This window comes from Protopterus annectens, chromosome 15.part0 (assembly GCF_019279795.1).
Source record: "Protopterus annectens isolate FY-2018-M chromosome 15.part0, PAN1.0, whole genome shotgun sequence".
In the NCBI taxonomy this organism is placed as follows: Eukaryota; Metazoa; Chordata; order Ceratodontiformes; family Protopteridae; genus Protopterus; species Protopterus annectens.
In genome coordinates, this window is record NC_056749.1 from 386,792,650 (window position 1) to 386,810,435 (window position 17,786).

Here is a 17,786-nt window from a genome sequence, read left to right on the forward strand (position 1 = left end):
CATGTGAATGAATGAAATGAATGAATGAATGAATGAATGAATGAATGAATGAATGAATGAATGGTTATACTTAAACACAGTTAGTGAATATGCACACAAGCTAAAACCCTTCATTTTCCTCATTGGCATCTGGCAGGAGGTGATGCATGCAAAAACAATCTTTGTATCATACAGCACAATGTATGCATATTTTAAGAATGAAGTGTTGTGTCTCTGATCTTGATACAGTTATGTGTATGCATATAAGCTTGCACAAACACACACACACACACACACACCATGTATAAACTACTGCATTTTCTGTTAGAGATTTCTATTGTCTGGGTTATTTTAAATGCAAAAGATATTCCAAAAATGCAGATATTATACAACGTTGGTGTGTTTTGAAAATGGGCGGCTATGGTGGTGTAGCAGATAGCGTTGCTGCCTCACAGCAAGAAGCTCTCCAGTTCGATCCTCGGCTGGGGTGCCTTCTGTGCGGAGTCTGCATGTTCTTCCTGTGGTTGCATGGGTTTCCTCCAGGTGCTCTGGTTTCCTCCCTCCAAAGGACAAGCTGTAGGTGGATTGGACACTCTAAATTGGACCTAGGCATGAGTGTGCACATGTTTGTGCCTTCTGTGGAAGGTTGGGCGCCGGACTGGCAACTCAACACCATAAAATTCCACTGCCAATCATGAGCGGACAGGTGATCTGCTGTGGCGACCCCTAACTGGGAAAAGCCAAAAGAAGAAGAAGTGTGTTTTGAAAACATATCTGCTTAGTCTTCAGTGTTTGTTTAAATATCTTATCGCTTAATAGCAAGAACTAAGGAAATTTGTTTGCTCTTGTTCTGCATTGATGTCTGTAAATAAATGTAAACTTAATAATAATATGAAAGTTCATCCTTTAAGCCCTGCTCTTTGAATCTGCATGTTATCTAAAACTTCTGGATATACCTTACCTCAATGAAAAGTACAGACCTGTAATAAAACTGCAAATAATTCAGACCACATACTTCATCCTAAGTGTCATATGTTTTCCTTTGAGTTTAATACATTTTTTGGAAGCTGTTATGAAAACATTCACATAAAATGGAGGTTTTCATTCCTTACATGAAGATAATAAGATGTATCAAATATAACATGTAATTATAGTATGCTTTATTGTGTTATATTATGTTATATTATATTATGTTATATTATATATTATATTATATATATTATATTATATTATAGTATATTATAGTATAGTATACACATACTGTAGATATACAAAGAGCACTGTTAGTAAGGTATATTTTGTTTTTGGAGAAATATTATAACTTTATAAATAGCATACTTAAGACTGAGGTATTAAATCCTCAATAAAACACATACAAACTCAAGATGTCTAAAGTTGTTGCCTTCTGTGATTTGACAAGAAGCAGTGGTTCACAGCAAGGTGCTTTATTAGGATGATAGATGGTTCTGGCAGCTGTGGATGTGTCAGTGAGGCAGACTCAGGAAATCCTATTCGCTTACAATGAATTAATCTTCCTCTCTCTGCCTGTTAACTTCACTTTGTCTCTGTCTCCTGCTGCAGCTGAAGCTGTCTTCAGACCCCCCCCACACACACACGAGTGCTCACACACACACACACACACACACACACACACACACACACACACACACACACACACACACACACACACACACCATGCACATCTCTGTGTTTGGCTCCCATGTCTCTTGGACAGAGGCAGTCAGTAAATCACCCCTTTATAAGTAAAATTTGTGGGTCATATTTGGGTTTTACAGCTAGGCATACAAAGGACCTAACTGTCATTAGCTTAGTATAAACCTATGATCCTATGAACATACACAACAACCGCCAGGAAACAAAGAGAGTGAGAGAAAGAGGAAGAGTGTAGAAGAAGACTGTGAACAAGCAAAGAAAATACCGGAGTTCATTTTGAATACTTAAATGTGAATAAGTGATTGTACGATTTCCTCTTTGTGTATGTGTTTGTGTGCTCCTGTGCTTGTGCATGAGTGTGCATGTAATTAGAAATATGCTATATCAGCCTATACATGTACATATGCATGCATGTATATGTACATACATATGTATGTATGTATATATACACACATACACAGATAGATAGATAGATAGATAGATAGATAGATAGATAGATAGATAGATAGATAGATACACCTTGTAATGACAGATAAAGGTTAACACTTTGCAGACATAATCCCAGCACTGATATAAGTACTCTGTTATAAAAATGCTGCCTGAGATATCCAAGAATAAATATATGTTTGTTATGCATCTTTATCTTTTTAATCTAAAACGTCTTTACTCCATAAAGACATACTTTCTTCAGTATTGCTGTGTACTGTAATTGAACAAACAGTGAAAGTGGTCATTGGAAAATAACTCCATCAAAGTAGGCTGGATTATAACATTATTCAGTCCAAATCCCTGATCAAAACATTATCTGAGTTACTTAAAATGTAATTTGGTTATTATCATATATTAAGGTACTAATTACACAACACTTTCCACATACCAATTACTTGACTGAAAGAGCACTGAATCAAATGATCTGATTATATCTTTGTTACAAACCTGGCTTTGCTAGCATTTAGAAGTCTTGTTTTTTAAAAGCAATGTAGTGGAAATTGTTTTAAAGAAGCGTATATCCTGAGATAAGATAAAAAAATTAGCTTAATGACTGGAAATATGCATCTCTGAATGTAATAAATGAGTTTATTAAGAGTAGCACAGTTGCAAAAGCAACACTTAATTTTTTGCAGTGTCTTACTTCAGTAACATGATGGAGTACTTCAAGTGACTTCATCAGTGTCAACAAAAAGCATTATTGGTTTCTGTTCTAGGATTTATACCTTCTGCTTTCAAAAAAACAGCTTTGTTCTTAACATGAGACTTGACAAGCAATATCCAATAGATAGGACTGGGAAGGATTGATTATTTCTAGTAGTACTTTTGCTTAGCTTAGAGTTTATTTCCCCAGTACATCCCATGTGAAATAAAATAGATCAATAGTTAGGCATGCTTCATTTGAGTGTTCTACACAGCTGGAAATCTTCAAATCCTTGCAAATTAAGCAACTTAATTAACATCAAGCAGTGAGTATTTAGCTCCAGAAGAGTAAGATGCTGTAATATCTAGTAAGTGTAGTAATATTCAGCGCTACTTCAGAGGAGGATGTATTAGGAAGATTTAACAACTCTTTTTATTTTTTCAGCAAACAAAATACATTATGTACAAAAATAAAGCATAATCTCTGGCTAAGGTATTGTGCTAGCCACTGTTTTATGAAACACATTTCATAAAGATAATATAGTGTTCACATATTTGCCATTTAGTCACATAACAGCTGTTCATCTCTGATACACAGATGCACAAGGGATCCTGCATATTGCATCCTCCATAGAGCAGCTATCATTTCCCTAATTAATGCATTACACTAGGGCAGAACAGTGCTTGGCTGCCAACACAAATTGGCATACAGGACAGCTGGCTAAGAAGACAGAAAGTATTATCCTAAAGAAGATATGCCTTAATTTTAGAATGTTCTCCTTTCTTCTGATAACTGAAAGACATACTGGAGAATAGTAATGGCTTAGTCAGGTATGATACAATAGCAGTAATTGAAGATTTACCATATTTTATGACACAATAAAGAAATTACAGTTGTGTAATTATGTTCACCTTATCAATAAATGTTTCACTGATAGGACAATTGTACCTCTTGTTTTTTTTTTTTTTTTTTGTTCAAGAATTCTGGTCAAAGCAAAAAATATCTAAAATCAGGTACAGGTTTCCAAATATTATTATATTTTATTTAACAGAATATCAAGATGTGAATCAACATGCATTTCCTGAACAATATTAAGTTCTTTAATAAGTGGCAGTATTGACTTACTGCAACCAATCCTCAGTGATTTACCAGAAAATCAAAACATTATGAGGGATAGGGCAAAAATATGAGACAAAATCAAGGATGTTCTCCAAGGTAAAGGACAGGTGAGAGGTTAGAGGACAATTGCTGCAGGAATTCAGGAACTGAATGAGATGACCACAAGAGGACAGCAATCCACTGACCTGATATGTAGAAGGAGCTGGATGATACCAGTAGCATGTCGCTTTAGTTTCTTTCAATGATTATTAAGGAAAGAATGGCTATAAAAGAGATGCATTGTACACCCAAGTTTATTTTAGTGCCCAAAACGAAGCAAACACCATACAAGTAAATGTTCCTGAAGATGCTAAAGGTGAAAAAGAAGCTTTGCCTAAACCAAAGGAATAAAAGATACACCATAGTAAATATAATAATAACCAAAATTCTCTTAACATAGTTCAGCAAACATCCAACCAGTCAGATATGAAAGAAAAATTAATACATCACGCAATAAATAAAGTCTCTCATATGGTTCATAGGTTCATAGGTTCATACTAGGCTATCTGCCCTAGGGCATTTACAAGCCTAGCCAGAGTGTGTTTGGCTTACGCCACCCCTTGGAATGAGTTTACTGTGCCCTTTTTAAGGATGTGTTTACTGTGCCTCTGTTTAGTAGTGACACAGAAGTGATCCACGGGGTAAACCTACGATCTCCCATCCACTCGTCAAGATTTTTCTTGAAGAGAGTCAGTGAGGGGCTCTGCCTAACATGGACTGGGATTCTATTCCAGAGTGAAAGGAGCCTCTGGGTTATGAATCTGTCCCTCCAGCATGTCCTATTTATTTCTGTGCTGAGGTTCAAGTCACTCAATCTCGTAGCTCTAAGGGATTTGGATTTTCTGAGGTGGAGCATGTCCATTAATTCAGGGTTGGACATGGCTTTGTATGTCAGGCATAGATCACCTCTGAGTAGGCGGTATGCAACTGAGTAGAGATGGAGTTTCTTTAGCCGAGCAGCATATGGCATCTGTTTGAGTCCCTTGCTCCTCTTAGTGAGGTACTTTTGGGGTCTTTCTAGTTGCTGCAGGTGTCGGGTAAGGTACATCCCAAATGGGTCATTGTACTCAATTATAGGCCTGATGAGGGATGAGTAAAGGGGCACAATGACCTCTCTTGATCTAGATGTGCATCCTTTCATAATAAGGTGGGCTATATAGAAGGTCTTCCTAACCACTTTGGCAATGTGGTTGTCAAAGGAGAGGTTACTATCAACTTGGGTCCCCAGGTCCCTAATTACTTCTTCTGTACTTAATGGATTACCTCCTATGTGGTAATTTGTGGGCACTTTGTTTTTGCCAAAGGGTATAACTCTACACTTTTTGGCGTTTAGTTTAAGGCCATGGCTCAGGCACCAGTTATCCATCTCTATGAGACCCTTTTGGAGGATGCTTGTGTCAGCTGGAGAGTCAATTATGGCGTCCAGTTGACAGTCATCTGCGAACTTGGTCAGCCACAGTCCTCCCATGTTAGCCTGTACCTCAGACAAATATATTCCGAATAAGAGAGGTCCCAGGACTGAGCCCTGTGGGATGCTACTTGTAACTGGCAGCTTTATGTAAGGGTATAGCTCTTCTTGGAGTTCATGTAGCACTCAGCCCGGGACACCGTCCGGTCCCATTGATGCTGTATTTTTTGCTTTGGAGAGGGCGGCTCTCACCTGGGCATCTGAGATGTCAGGGAGGCAACACTCTGCTGGGGTAGATATTTGTCCTTTTGGGGGGGAGAAGTTTGCACTGAACCTGTCTGCCAGGATGTTGGCAATGTCTGAGGGTTCAGTGTATTTTTTGTTTTTATGGACTAACTCTGAGCATATCTGGGAGTTGCCACCCAGGTTTCTAACATAACTAAAGAAAGCCTTATAATTATCTTTTGTTGCTTGTGCAATTTTTCTCTCGAAAGTGGCCTTGGATGTTTTTATGAGTGATCATAGTTTTTTTGCTAGTACTGATCAGAGATGCCTTCCCTTTTAGGGATTTTGCTCTATCATGTAGTAGCTTCCTCCTTCTGTTGTATAGCTTATTTATGGCTGGGGCCCACCATACAGGACGCCTGCCTTTGGGGGAATGGGTCTTGGTTTTATTTGGGATTGCATTATCATGCATTCCTGAAGGTGTCCATAGAATGCGTTTATAAAGGATTCAGCAGATAGGGCCATGGTTTCCACTGGCCTGGGGGCCTTGAAGGATTCCACTTTGGTTTTAAGAGGTGTGAAGTTAGCTTTTGAGAAGTTCTTCACTGTGGTCTTTTGTGTTGGGGGTGGGTGTGGGATGTGGATTTCTAATGAGATTAATTTATGGTCCGATCTTACCAATGAGGGGTATACTTCTGGTATGGAACATTGTGTTCCCATGGTGGTGATGATCAGATCTACTATGTTTTCCCCTCTTGTGGAAGTGGTGACCAATTGTTCCATAGCATTTGAGTTTATGAATTCTAGGAACCTCTGGGCTAGGGTGTTGGGGCTTGAGTAATGCTCCCAGTCTATGTTTGGATAGTTGAAGTCCCCCAATATGATGGTGTTTGGAGAGACCTTCATATTCTCCAGTGTCTTCAGGAAGGTCGAGTGGGATTCCTGAGTTTGAGAGGGTGGTCTGTAGCATGCTACAAACTGAAAGGCAGTTTTGCCCACTGTTAGTTGCACATGGATGGTCTCCGATGCTTTGTGCAATGCCACTAACCTGGAGGTGTGGGTGTCCTTGATGAATATGGATACTCCCCCTCCTTTTTTGGTTTGGTCTGGGTTTTGGGGCCGAAAGGCATGATATGAGGTATAACCTGGTAGTGCTGGGGTGCTCTCAGGAGCCTTAAACCAGGTTTCTGTCACTGCACAGACATCGATGTTCTCCATACTGAAAAAGAGGAACAAGTATATTACTACTCAAGGTTTTGCTGACTGTAATACCACAGGAGTGATTTATATTGCTACATGTGAAATCTGTGACTCTTTTTACGTTGGCAAGACCGAGATGAAATTGAGGCAGAGAATTTACGAGCATTTATATGAGATAAGGAAAAGAAAAAATAATAATGCTCCGTTTAAACATCAGAACAGTTGTGGCAAAGCTAAATTTCAGTTTTTTGACATAGAAGTAGTCCCACGAGACCCCCTGGGAGGACCTTGGGAGACTCGGTTGGAATATAGGGAGCTATATTGGCAAATTATTCTTGATGCAAGTTCTGCCCCTGGTTTAAATGAAATGTTATCCTTGAAACCTGTGCTGAAATTGAGATCAGCTAAATTATAGTACGTTGTTGTTATAATATTTATATTTATATTTTTGAATAATTTTATATATTATATATGTAAGCATTTTATGATTTATTTTAATAATAATAATATATGTATTTATCTTTTAACAAGATGAACATGCATTTAATTTCCACAAGATGGCGGTATTTCATTGTATTTTGGATTCAATTTAGCTTCTGCTTTTGAAAAAACATTTTTAGAAGCATTTCAGGTTTGTGCTGGTAATACTTATATTTAACAAAGCAATTTTAACCAAGGTTTATGTTTGAAGCATATATACATATCTATTTATTATATCTATTTATTATATATACTTTTGGTTTTAACTTCTAGATTCATTCACCTTTAAGGTTCATGTGTTTTAATGCATTTTGCATGTGTAATTGAATTTGTTCACTCATTTGGTTCATTTGAATTAGATTAGTTTATTTATTCATCAAAGGAAGAGAGGTTAGGTATCTGATGAAGTTATTGTGACGAAAACGTATGTGGATTAACTTTACAGCGTTATTTTGTTGTTGCTTGTGCTTTGAAATTTTGTTTGCTGTGCTGTGCTGCTGTGATTTAGCTTGCTGTGGATTGTTTTTGTGCTTGTTCATTAAAGCAGTTGTCCGTTTTGCTGAACTCCCTGTTTGCCTTACTTTAGGTTTACTAGATTATACACAGTCACTAATATCATTGCAACATGAATGACAGTTTTCACATTGGTAGTTTTGTTAAAGATTTGACAAGACCATTTGAAACAGTCAGCCATACTCTTCTACTTAATAATCCTATACATTCAGTTTTGATAGCAGCATTGTTGCATGGTTTAAAAGTTACCTAGAAGATAGATCTTTCCCAGTTTGTGCCCATAGTAGCCTTCCTAATTATATACACTCTGTATGTTGGTGTTCCATAAAGATCAGTGCTTGGTATCCTGTCTTTATCCCTTATTATATAAGATACTACCTGTGGTATCCTTTCCTTGAAGTAGTTACATAAATTGATGACCTCTGACTAATAGAATCTGTTAAATCCTCCTCAGTCCTTCAAAACAAATTTTTGTTGATATGCAATTGGTCCTTCAACAACAGAGTCATAATAAATCCTAAAAAATCTACCATAACTCCCTTTTGTACCCCATCTAAGATATCTTAGTCACCAAATCCTACTAAATAAAGGCAGAAAAAACTACTACTTACCTAATGTTGCAGGACAGAAGTACTTAGGCATGACTATAGATCTTTGCCTTACATTCACTAAACATACAGATAAAGTGGTTAGTAAAGTACTCAGCCAACTGAAACTGTTAAAAATATTGTATCTGCTCTCTACCTTTGCACACAAAGCAATATCTAAAAATGGGTTCATTCCAAAACTGCAATAGGTGTTCCATTACTGTCACTGCAACCTGGAATGAATTTCAATAAACTAAAAATGTTTGTGAAAAAAATATGCAGATTTGCCTTACCTTTACTTAGCTATACCCATGTGTCCTTCTCAAAGGACTAAACTGACTTCCTGTTCAGGGTACAGCAACCTTCCATTTCAGTCCACATCTATTCAAAATTATTGGACTGCATCAATGTCCTGCATTAATAACAAAACTATTAGTCATAAATCAGTCCTGCTGTCTTAGAAAAGCTCATAATGATGTTACTTCCTTAGTCAAACCAAAGTTCAAAACTACAACTCAGGAGAAAGCACTATAGGCTTGGACCATCACCTGGATGTGAGTAGTTATGGAAGCAATACTTGATGCATGCAGTGTTCCTTGTGGTCTGTGCTGAGTGGTACATGATCAGCTCATACTGTACATCAGACAGTTGTCCTTATATCATAACAATAGTTTGATTTCAGAAAGTGTTAGCTATCATCATCATCATCATCATGTGTACAGTGTTGAGTGGTCTGTGGCACAGGTGTTAATTATACTGTTAGGCTTTGATTGAAGTGTAGAAGGGAATGTGTTATAAAAGGTTTTAAGGCTATACAGTTAGTGTTTTGCTGTACTGTTAGTTATTGAGTTTGACTTTACCTGTTGAGAGAAAAAGTTAGTTGCTTTTCAATAATGAAATCTGTAACTGATGACTGTATTTTTTTTTTTTGGTAATGTCACTGTCTTTTTTTTTACTGCATCATTTGCCCTGCATGAAAAGTGACTTCTGAGTGAGCAATGCCTGTGTTACTTATGGTCAAAATTTAACTGAGATTGAGAAGGTGTCATACCCTTAAGGATATTGTTGATAATGGCCTCAGAGATTCTGAACAACTCATAATATGTTAGCTTAATGCTGAGTTGCTCTGATGACAGGTTCTACTGATGCAAGGGAATCACTTGATATTGATCTAATAGTGCTGCAAGACCTAGCTCTTGACTGAGAGGTTCTACCACATGTTGTAGAAGTCTGATGAAGCCTGACTGCATTTTTCATGAAGAAGTACATGCAAATGGCAGCAACACTTTTTTAAGATACATGGTAGATGGCCAACCACTGATATGGACACTCCTATGTCCACATCCAGTTGTGTCCACAGTTTGTCTCTGACAAGTCCTTACTTGTGAGTAGGTAGTGGCTGAACTGGATATTGTTTGTACAACCATAGTGGGCACGAGGATTATCATTCCATTGTCTGTGACCTGCATCATTGCCACATACTAGTGCATTTCTTCTCATATAAGTTTTAGCACTCTAACCATAGCAACTTGACTCTCAGTGATAGTAGCCTGGGCATGAAATATATAATGGCCCATCTGCTGCTGGGCTGATAAGGCCTTGTTTGTGTCTCAAACTAACTGTGAAAGAGATCTTCACCTGGCATCCCTGTGAACAGGTGTGAGAATGCATACTACTACCTATGAAACAGTAGTATTTTCATCAAATGTTTTAGGCTAAGCACAAGAAATAGATATGTGCCCCCCCCCCCCCCAAGTAATGTCATTTCTTCATGATACTAAGTGTGTGAGCCTTTGGCATTGAGTCTCTGCCAGAATATTTTGTGATTGTGCACCTCTGTCCTGAGGCTGAGTCATGAGAATGAGAGTTATGGCATCATTGTCGACAGACATTCCTCTGTCTACATTAGCCTTCCATAGTGTAGCACAGCATGCAGTTGTTTCTGTACTGATCCTCTGAAGAAATACGTCAGTATTTCAAGATATGGTTAATGTGAAATATGACAAATATGATTTTTCTTTAAAGGTTTGATGTCCACACTTTCTTTGCAGTATCTCTAGAGTTTGCACTACACTTGATATTAATAGAGTACCTTTTAAGGAAACATGGGAGAGACAGATGTATGAGGTTATCATGCCAAGCACATCTAACCAGACTTTAGTAAATTTATATAAACTCTAACCTTCTGCAGTGCCAGATAGTGAATGTTGTATGTCTGACAATACTGGTGTCAACAGAATCTCTGCTGAGTCCTGCAGCATCCTTATCTGAACCACATTCATTGCCCCTTCTTTACAGAAGGCACACCTCATCCAGTGATAAAGGTTGTGCTATGGAAGGACCACCACCAGTGCTGCTCCCCCCACTCCACCTTACTAATGCATGTTAACTCTAACCCTAATTCTGTCCCTGCTCCTAGCCTTGCACCTTACCATAAAAATCCCTTTCTGTAATACTACCAAGACATAAGATAGCTTGGACACACACACACACACCTACATAACATTAAATCTATCCCCTTAGCTGAATCTTACTCTAACCATAATCCACACATACACAAAATCTATTTGCTTACCTAACCCTTGCTCTAAACCTAACCCACAAGCACTCAAGCATACAGTAAATCTGTCGCCTTACCTGACTTTTATTTTAATCCTAACATACATACACTTGCACATAACACTAAATCTATTCGCTTCCCTAAACCCTACTCTAAGCCTAACACAGACACACACACACACACACACACACACACACACACACACACACACACACACACACACACACACACACACACAAACTCCAAGCCCTGCAAAAAAGCCATTTACCTTTGTTGACCAACCCAGAAGTCTTTATCAGTCATTCATACAGTGCGATTCACATAAATGTTACTATATTGGCCAAATGAGCTTGACCAAGTAAACTGTTACCATATATATGCAGTTGTGTGCAAAAAAGTCCACATGTGCATAAAAGTACTGCTATTGATAATGTTTTGGGGATTTTCTCTAGTTCTGCAAATGCTACATAAAGAGGAACCATACCTATCATAATGGAGGGGGAGGGGCACAGAAACATATCAAACTGCATAGTGTTTGTTACCTTTGCATTAATGCAAACTGAAATGCTTTAGGTCTTGATTGATAAAAATAATAATGAATATATCACTGCAATATCAAGGAAGTAGTGGCAATGGTAAAGACGTATAATAAGAGTTGAACATTAATGGCAGCGATTCCTTTCAGCTTAGGCTGAACATTTGAAAGCTGTTTGCAGCCAAAGCAACACCTGCAAGTCTCTGGCCTTCCAGAAACTGAAAATCTGCTGAAGTTTCCATGGCAGCAAACTTTTCATCAATAGATCAGTCATAAGAACAGTGCTGCTCCTCCTAGCAAAGGTATTTGGTGCCTCTGAATGTATCAGCTCGGGAATGTTATGCACTGGTTGTAACAGTTTGTTTTGGGTTGCACAGCATTCCTCATTGCAGCCCCCTATCCTCCTTAGTAATGCATGTAAATCCTGCCTCTGCCCCTAATACACCTTAACATAAAAAAAAAAAAAAAAAAACTTTCGGTGACACTAACACTAATCAGAGGCCAGTGTTATGGAGAGGGTTTAAGTTTAACGATCACAAAAGGAATGTGCTTTCTTTTTGCGATGCATTTTTGATAGTGTATAGTTAGAAATGTCATGTCAGTTGTTTTATCAATGATGTAATGATGTTTCAATCTACTATACTATAATATATATATATATATATATATATATATATATATATATATATATATATATATATATGGGTCTACCTGACATGGTCGACAGTTCATATGATCGACACTCATTTGGTCGACAGTTCATTTGGTCGACAAGCAGATTTGCCCCCTTCCCCAATGTTGTGTGACCCCGGAGTTGATATATATAGTTAGGGGGGGTGGGGGGCACAGTCCCCCACATTGGGGGCTGTTGGGGGCGAAGCCCCCCACCTAAAATGCTTGTCGATCAAATGAACTGTCGACCAAATGAACTGTCGACCATATGAACTGTCGACCATGTCAATGTCAGGTAGACCCCATATATATATATATATATATATATATATATATATATATATATATATGATACATATACAAACACAAGATTTTATTGAACTAGTGATGTTAAGTTGTCCATCTCGCCTTCATTCTTGCTGGATGGGTTCGGAGCCGACCTCGGCTCTGACTCGGCCACTCTAAAAGCTCGAGAGTTGGTTCCACCGGCTCGAGGCTCCCCTTATATCCCACAATGCTAGGCGGTATTACCTCAGATCTCGTTTGCCGCTACAGCTATCGAGACGTGTTGCTTCAACCGGCTTCAGGTGAGTGTAGAAAATAGTTTAAAAAAGTTACAAAACCCCTTTAAATTAGTTTTCCTTACAGTATCCCCGTATTTTAAAGGATTTTTATTCCTTCTTCCTTGTTCTTTCCCCTTTTTTTACCACAAGAACTTATAGTTCTTCCCTTACGCCTTTCGGGCCCTCCCATCTCCCCTTGGAGTGTATGTGTTTTTTTGTAGGGACTTTTATAAAATTTAAAACTATCTAAATTTATTTAGTTTAAGTTAGTTTTATTTAGTGTATAGTGTAATCGGTGTGTTTGTGCTTGTGTGTGGTTACACTTGTTCCTTGATATGTCCAAGGATTCAAAGGTCTCAGGCTTCAAGAAGTGTGACTCGTGCTGTCAGAAAATGTCTCTGACAGACGGTCACACTTCTTGTGTACTGCCTGGGACCTTTACACCTGCAGGACTCTTGTGCTGTATGCCATGGCTTCAGCCCTAGAGTCCTGCAGGAAAGAAAGAACAAGCTTATTTTACGGGGCTTGTTAAAGCCTGAGGGTCCCCCGACTGCATCTTCGGGCAAACCCTCTAAGGCTTCTAGGTCTTCGGCTCCAGGTACTGAGTCGGCACCTAAGACTTCTAAGTCTACTCCTGCATCGGCTCCGGCTGTAGCCGATGAGACTCTAACTTCCACTTCGGTGGTTCCCTCGGCTCCGGCCGGAGCCGAGGTTTTGGAAATTGCTACGTCGGCTCCGATCAGGCTTTCGGAGCCAACATCTAGGAGGTCAAGGTCACCGTCCCTTGGCTCCGTTCATTCGGCTCCAGCTTCTCCCCTGCTGTCTGAACGGAGCCATAGATCGCACTCCTTCGAGGCTTTCGGACCATGACCTTCAGAGGGTAGTGAGTCGACTTCTTAAGTCCGAGGCACTGGCCCAGATGCTTCAGAGCCCGACTCATCAGTCGATGCTCAACCCTATTTCTCAGAATATTCCTCCTCTGACTCCTTTGAGCTCGGAGCCGGGGCGTTTCGGACCCGAGACTGTGATACCGTCGGAGCCGATACAATTGTCTTCGGCTCCGTCGTTGGCTCCGATTTCTTCCTTGGAAGAATCTCGGCGCCGGACTTCCCTCGTCGGCTCCGAGGGGGCGAGTGGCATCGGACCCTTGTCCGACCCCGCTCTCCCTCTCGGTGCTTCGGCGCTGGTGAGTTTGGCTCCGACATCGGCCTCGGAGCCATCTCTGTCGGTGCCGAGGGAGGTTTTCAGCTTTTCGGAGCAGGGACCTCTGGCTCTGCCTGACAGAGGTGCGTTCAAGGTCATGCGGAGTGTGTTGGAACCTGGTTCAACTCCACAGTTGGCTCCGTCCGCCCCTCCCTCTTCGGTGCCTCAGGTCATGTCTACTCACTCCCTCATCCCAGACCGCAGAGAGCCAGCTCCTCAAGAATCCCCTGTGGGGATCTCATCCTCTTCCGAGGCCTCTCCTGAATTGGCAGGGGAGCCCCCTAGGAAGAGAAAGTGTAAGAGGAAGCACATAGACTCACCTGAGTCTGTCACCTCTGACACAGATTTAGAGGATTCCGAGGGTTCCCCCCATTCCCCTTCTGAAGATGTCTCCTTTGCAGACATTCTAGAGATCCTGAAACAGAGGGGAAATTGGCCAGCCCTTAACCCTTCGGAGGATGAATCTGTGTATCTTGAGGCGTTTGGCTCTCGCCCTTCCACCTCCTGGGTGTCCCCCCCCTTTGACCCCCTCATGCAGGTGGTAGCTAAAAAGGCTTGGACGGCTCCTGACTCTGTGGACCCCACCCCCAGGAGACCTTCAAAGTTTATCACAGCACCAGCAGATAAACAATTTCTCACTAAGGGAGTTTCTGTGGATGCTATGGTGGTAGCTGCCGCCACTAAGAAGGAGCTAGCTGATCCTTCGGTGCCTGTCCATCCTCCTAACAAGGAATCTAGGTCTATGGACAGGTACGGGAAGCGGATGTTTTCGTCAGCGACCTTTGCTATGCATTCGCTGAACTACCTCTGCCATTTCACTCGTCTTCAAAGAGACTTGATCAAGGAAGCGAGTGAGATGTTGAAGGACCCTACAGCTGCGGGTTTTCAGGACAAGATGAACGCTCAGCTGGTTACCCTAAACTCTATAGATAACTCCTCCATGCGCCTCCTTTCATATGCGGCTGATGGAGCGAGCAGAGCCGCAGGGACAGGTGTGGCCTTACGCCGGCATGCCTGGATGCGGCTATGCAATTTTGCGGACCCCTTTAAAACGTCTTTCACTAATTCCCCGTTTGATGGATCATCCCTTTTTGGTCCTCAAGTGAAAGAAACCTTGACAAGGTGCGAGACAGATGGCAAAACTCTTTCTGCCGTCGGAGTCCATTTTTCTGCTCCTTCTAGACCTTACCCCAAAGGCCAGAAAAGTGGAAAGATGTGGTTCATAAGCAATCTCAAGGGACTTTGCCTGACGCACAGAGTCGGTTCCCCTCTAGAGGCAGAGGGGGGAACAATAATGGTAGACGTCGCCCTAGAGGCAGGGGGGGTCCGCAGAACCAGGGCAATTGAGAAACCTTTTCCGATAAGCCCTTCCAGCACCCCTGAGGTGTTGCCCGACTGTCCACCTTCGGAGGCAGTCGGGGGAAGATTATCACTGTACCCAGAAGCCTGGCGATCCCTAACTCAAGACAAGTGGGTACAGTCCATCATTTCCGAAGGCTATTCCATTCCGTTCTTTCGCATTCCAAATCAATCAAAAAAATCCCTTCCAGATGTTCCACCCGCTCAAAGGGATCAAGCAGCGTTGGAAATATCAAAGTTGCTTGCAAAAAGAGCCATTCAGCCAGTGCCAGCAGACCAGCAAGGATCCGGAATCTACTCCAAGTTCTTTTTGGTTCCAAAGAAAACAGGGGACTGGAGACCCATTTTGGATCTCAGTATCTTGAACAAGTCTGTCAAGAAAACAAGATTTCAGATGGTCACGCTACAATCCATCCTACCCCTATTGGGAAAGAAAAACTGGATGTGCTCTATAGACCTCCAGGATGTGTACTATCATATAAAAATGAACAGACGCTCCAGGAGATTCCTCCGCTTCAGGCTGGGAACCAGTCACTTTCAATTCAGAGCCCTGCCCTTTGGACTCACCACTGCCCCCCCGGGTGTTTACCAAATGCATGGCAGTGGTAGCTTCTCACCTGAGACATCAAGGATTCCAGGTGTTTCCTTACTTAGACGACTGGCGCCTCACAGCTCCTACCAAGCATCTTCTTCTACTTGCCAGAGACTACACCTTTCGCATTTTTCAAAAGTTAGGTATCAAAATAAATTGCGAAAAGTCTGTTTTGTCACCTTGTCGTGCTATTACCTTCATAGGCGCAAATCTAGACACAGTCAACATGTCTGCGAGACTCACAGACCAAAGAATAGCAGACATACACAAACTGGTCCCCCTTCTCTTCCACAGCAACAGAGTCAAAGTCAGATTAGTTCTAAAAGTACTGGGGATTATGGCGGCTGCTATCCCTCTACTTCTATTAGCCAGATTTCACATGAGAATCCTTCAATGGATGCTCTTCACACAATGGTCATACCAACAACTTCTGATGTCCCACACCATTGTGATTACGCAAGCATGCAAGAATCATCTTCTTTGGTGGATTTCTTCCCCCCAGCTCTTCCTAGGAAGACCCTTTGTCCTTCCCCCTCCGGTTGCTACTCTGACAACGGACGCCTCCCTGATCGGGTGGGGGGGGGCATTATCAGGGCAGAACAGTCCAGGGCATTTGGCAACCAGTCGAACGCCACTTGCATATAAATGTTCTAGAGATGAGAGCTGTGCTTCTAGCGTTGCAAGCCCTTCAAGACTCTCTTCCCTTGGGAACGATAGCAATTCAGACGGACAACATGTCTGTAGTGTGGTATATCAACAAACAAGGCGGAACCAGGTCCTACCCCTATGTCGAGAAGCACTCAGACTGTGGCAATGGGCGATTTCTTCTCAGCAGTTTCTGATAGCAACGCACATCCCCGGGAAGTCCAATCTTATCATGGACAAGTTGAGCAGAGCTATCCTCATGCCTCACGAGTGGTCTCTGAAAGATTCTATCTTGGAGAAAATTTTTCTCAAGTGGGGTCAGCCTTGCTGCGACCTTTTTGCTACTCCCCAAAACAGCAAGTGCAAAGATTATTTCACCCTCTTCCCCTTACCAGGCCAGCCCAGCAGAGACGCTCTAATCCATGTTTGGCCCCGGGGACTTCTGTATGCATTCCCTCCCTTCCCACTAATCTCTCAAGTGATACAGAAAGCTATCGCTCAGAAGGCCTCATTGATCCTCATTGCTCCTTACTGGCCTCGACAGGTTTGGTTCCCCTTTCTACATCAATTTCTGTTGGAGCAACCCTGGCATCTGGACCTAGTTCCAGATCTTTTGATCCATCAGTCGGGTCAGTTACATCGCTCCCTCCCCTCTCTGAACCTCACTGCTTGGTTCCTCCAGTTCCAACCTTAGCCAGGCTTCCTCAAATATCTCACTCTGTTCGAGATATTTTGATAGCTTCCCATAAATCTTCCACTTGGAGGATTTATCTTAGTAAGTGGAAACGTTTCGCCTATTGGACTCAAGGAAGGGACATAGATCCTTTCACTGCTCCCATCCAAATAGTCCTTGATTTTCTAGCTGAACTTTTCCATGCAGGTTCTTCTCCTTCTACTCTTAAAGTTCAATTGGCAGCTATATCTAACTTTCATGTGGGCATCTCAGATTCTGCCAGCATGTCTCACAAGCTTTGCAAAGCTTTCTTGAAGGGAGTTTTTCTTCTTAGACCTCCTATAAGAAATCCTCCTCCCTCTTGGGAACTTAATTTAGTTCTCACATCTTTAATTCTTCCCCCTTTTGAACCTGCAGCTTCCTGTTCAATGAAATTGCTATCCTGGAAGACTCTATTTCTGGTAGCCATTACTTCAGCTAGAAGGGTCTCAGAGCTTCATGCACTCAGCAGTCGACCACCGTATCTATTGTTTCATAAGGATAGGGTATCCTTACGGACCAATCCATCCTTTTTACCTAAAGTAGCCTCTGCGGCAAATCTAAATCAAAACATTGACCTCCCTGTGTT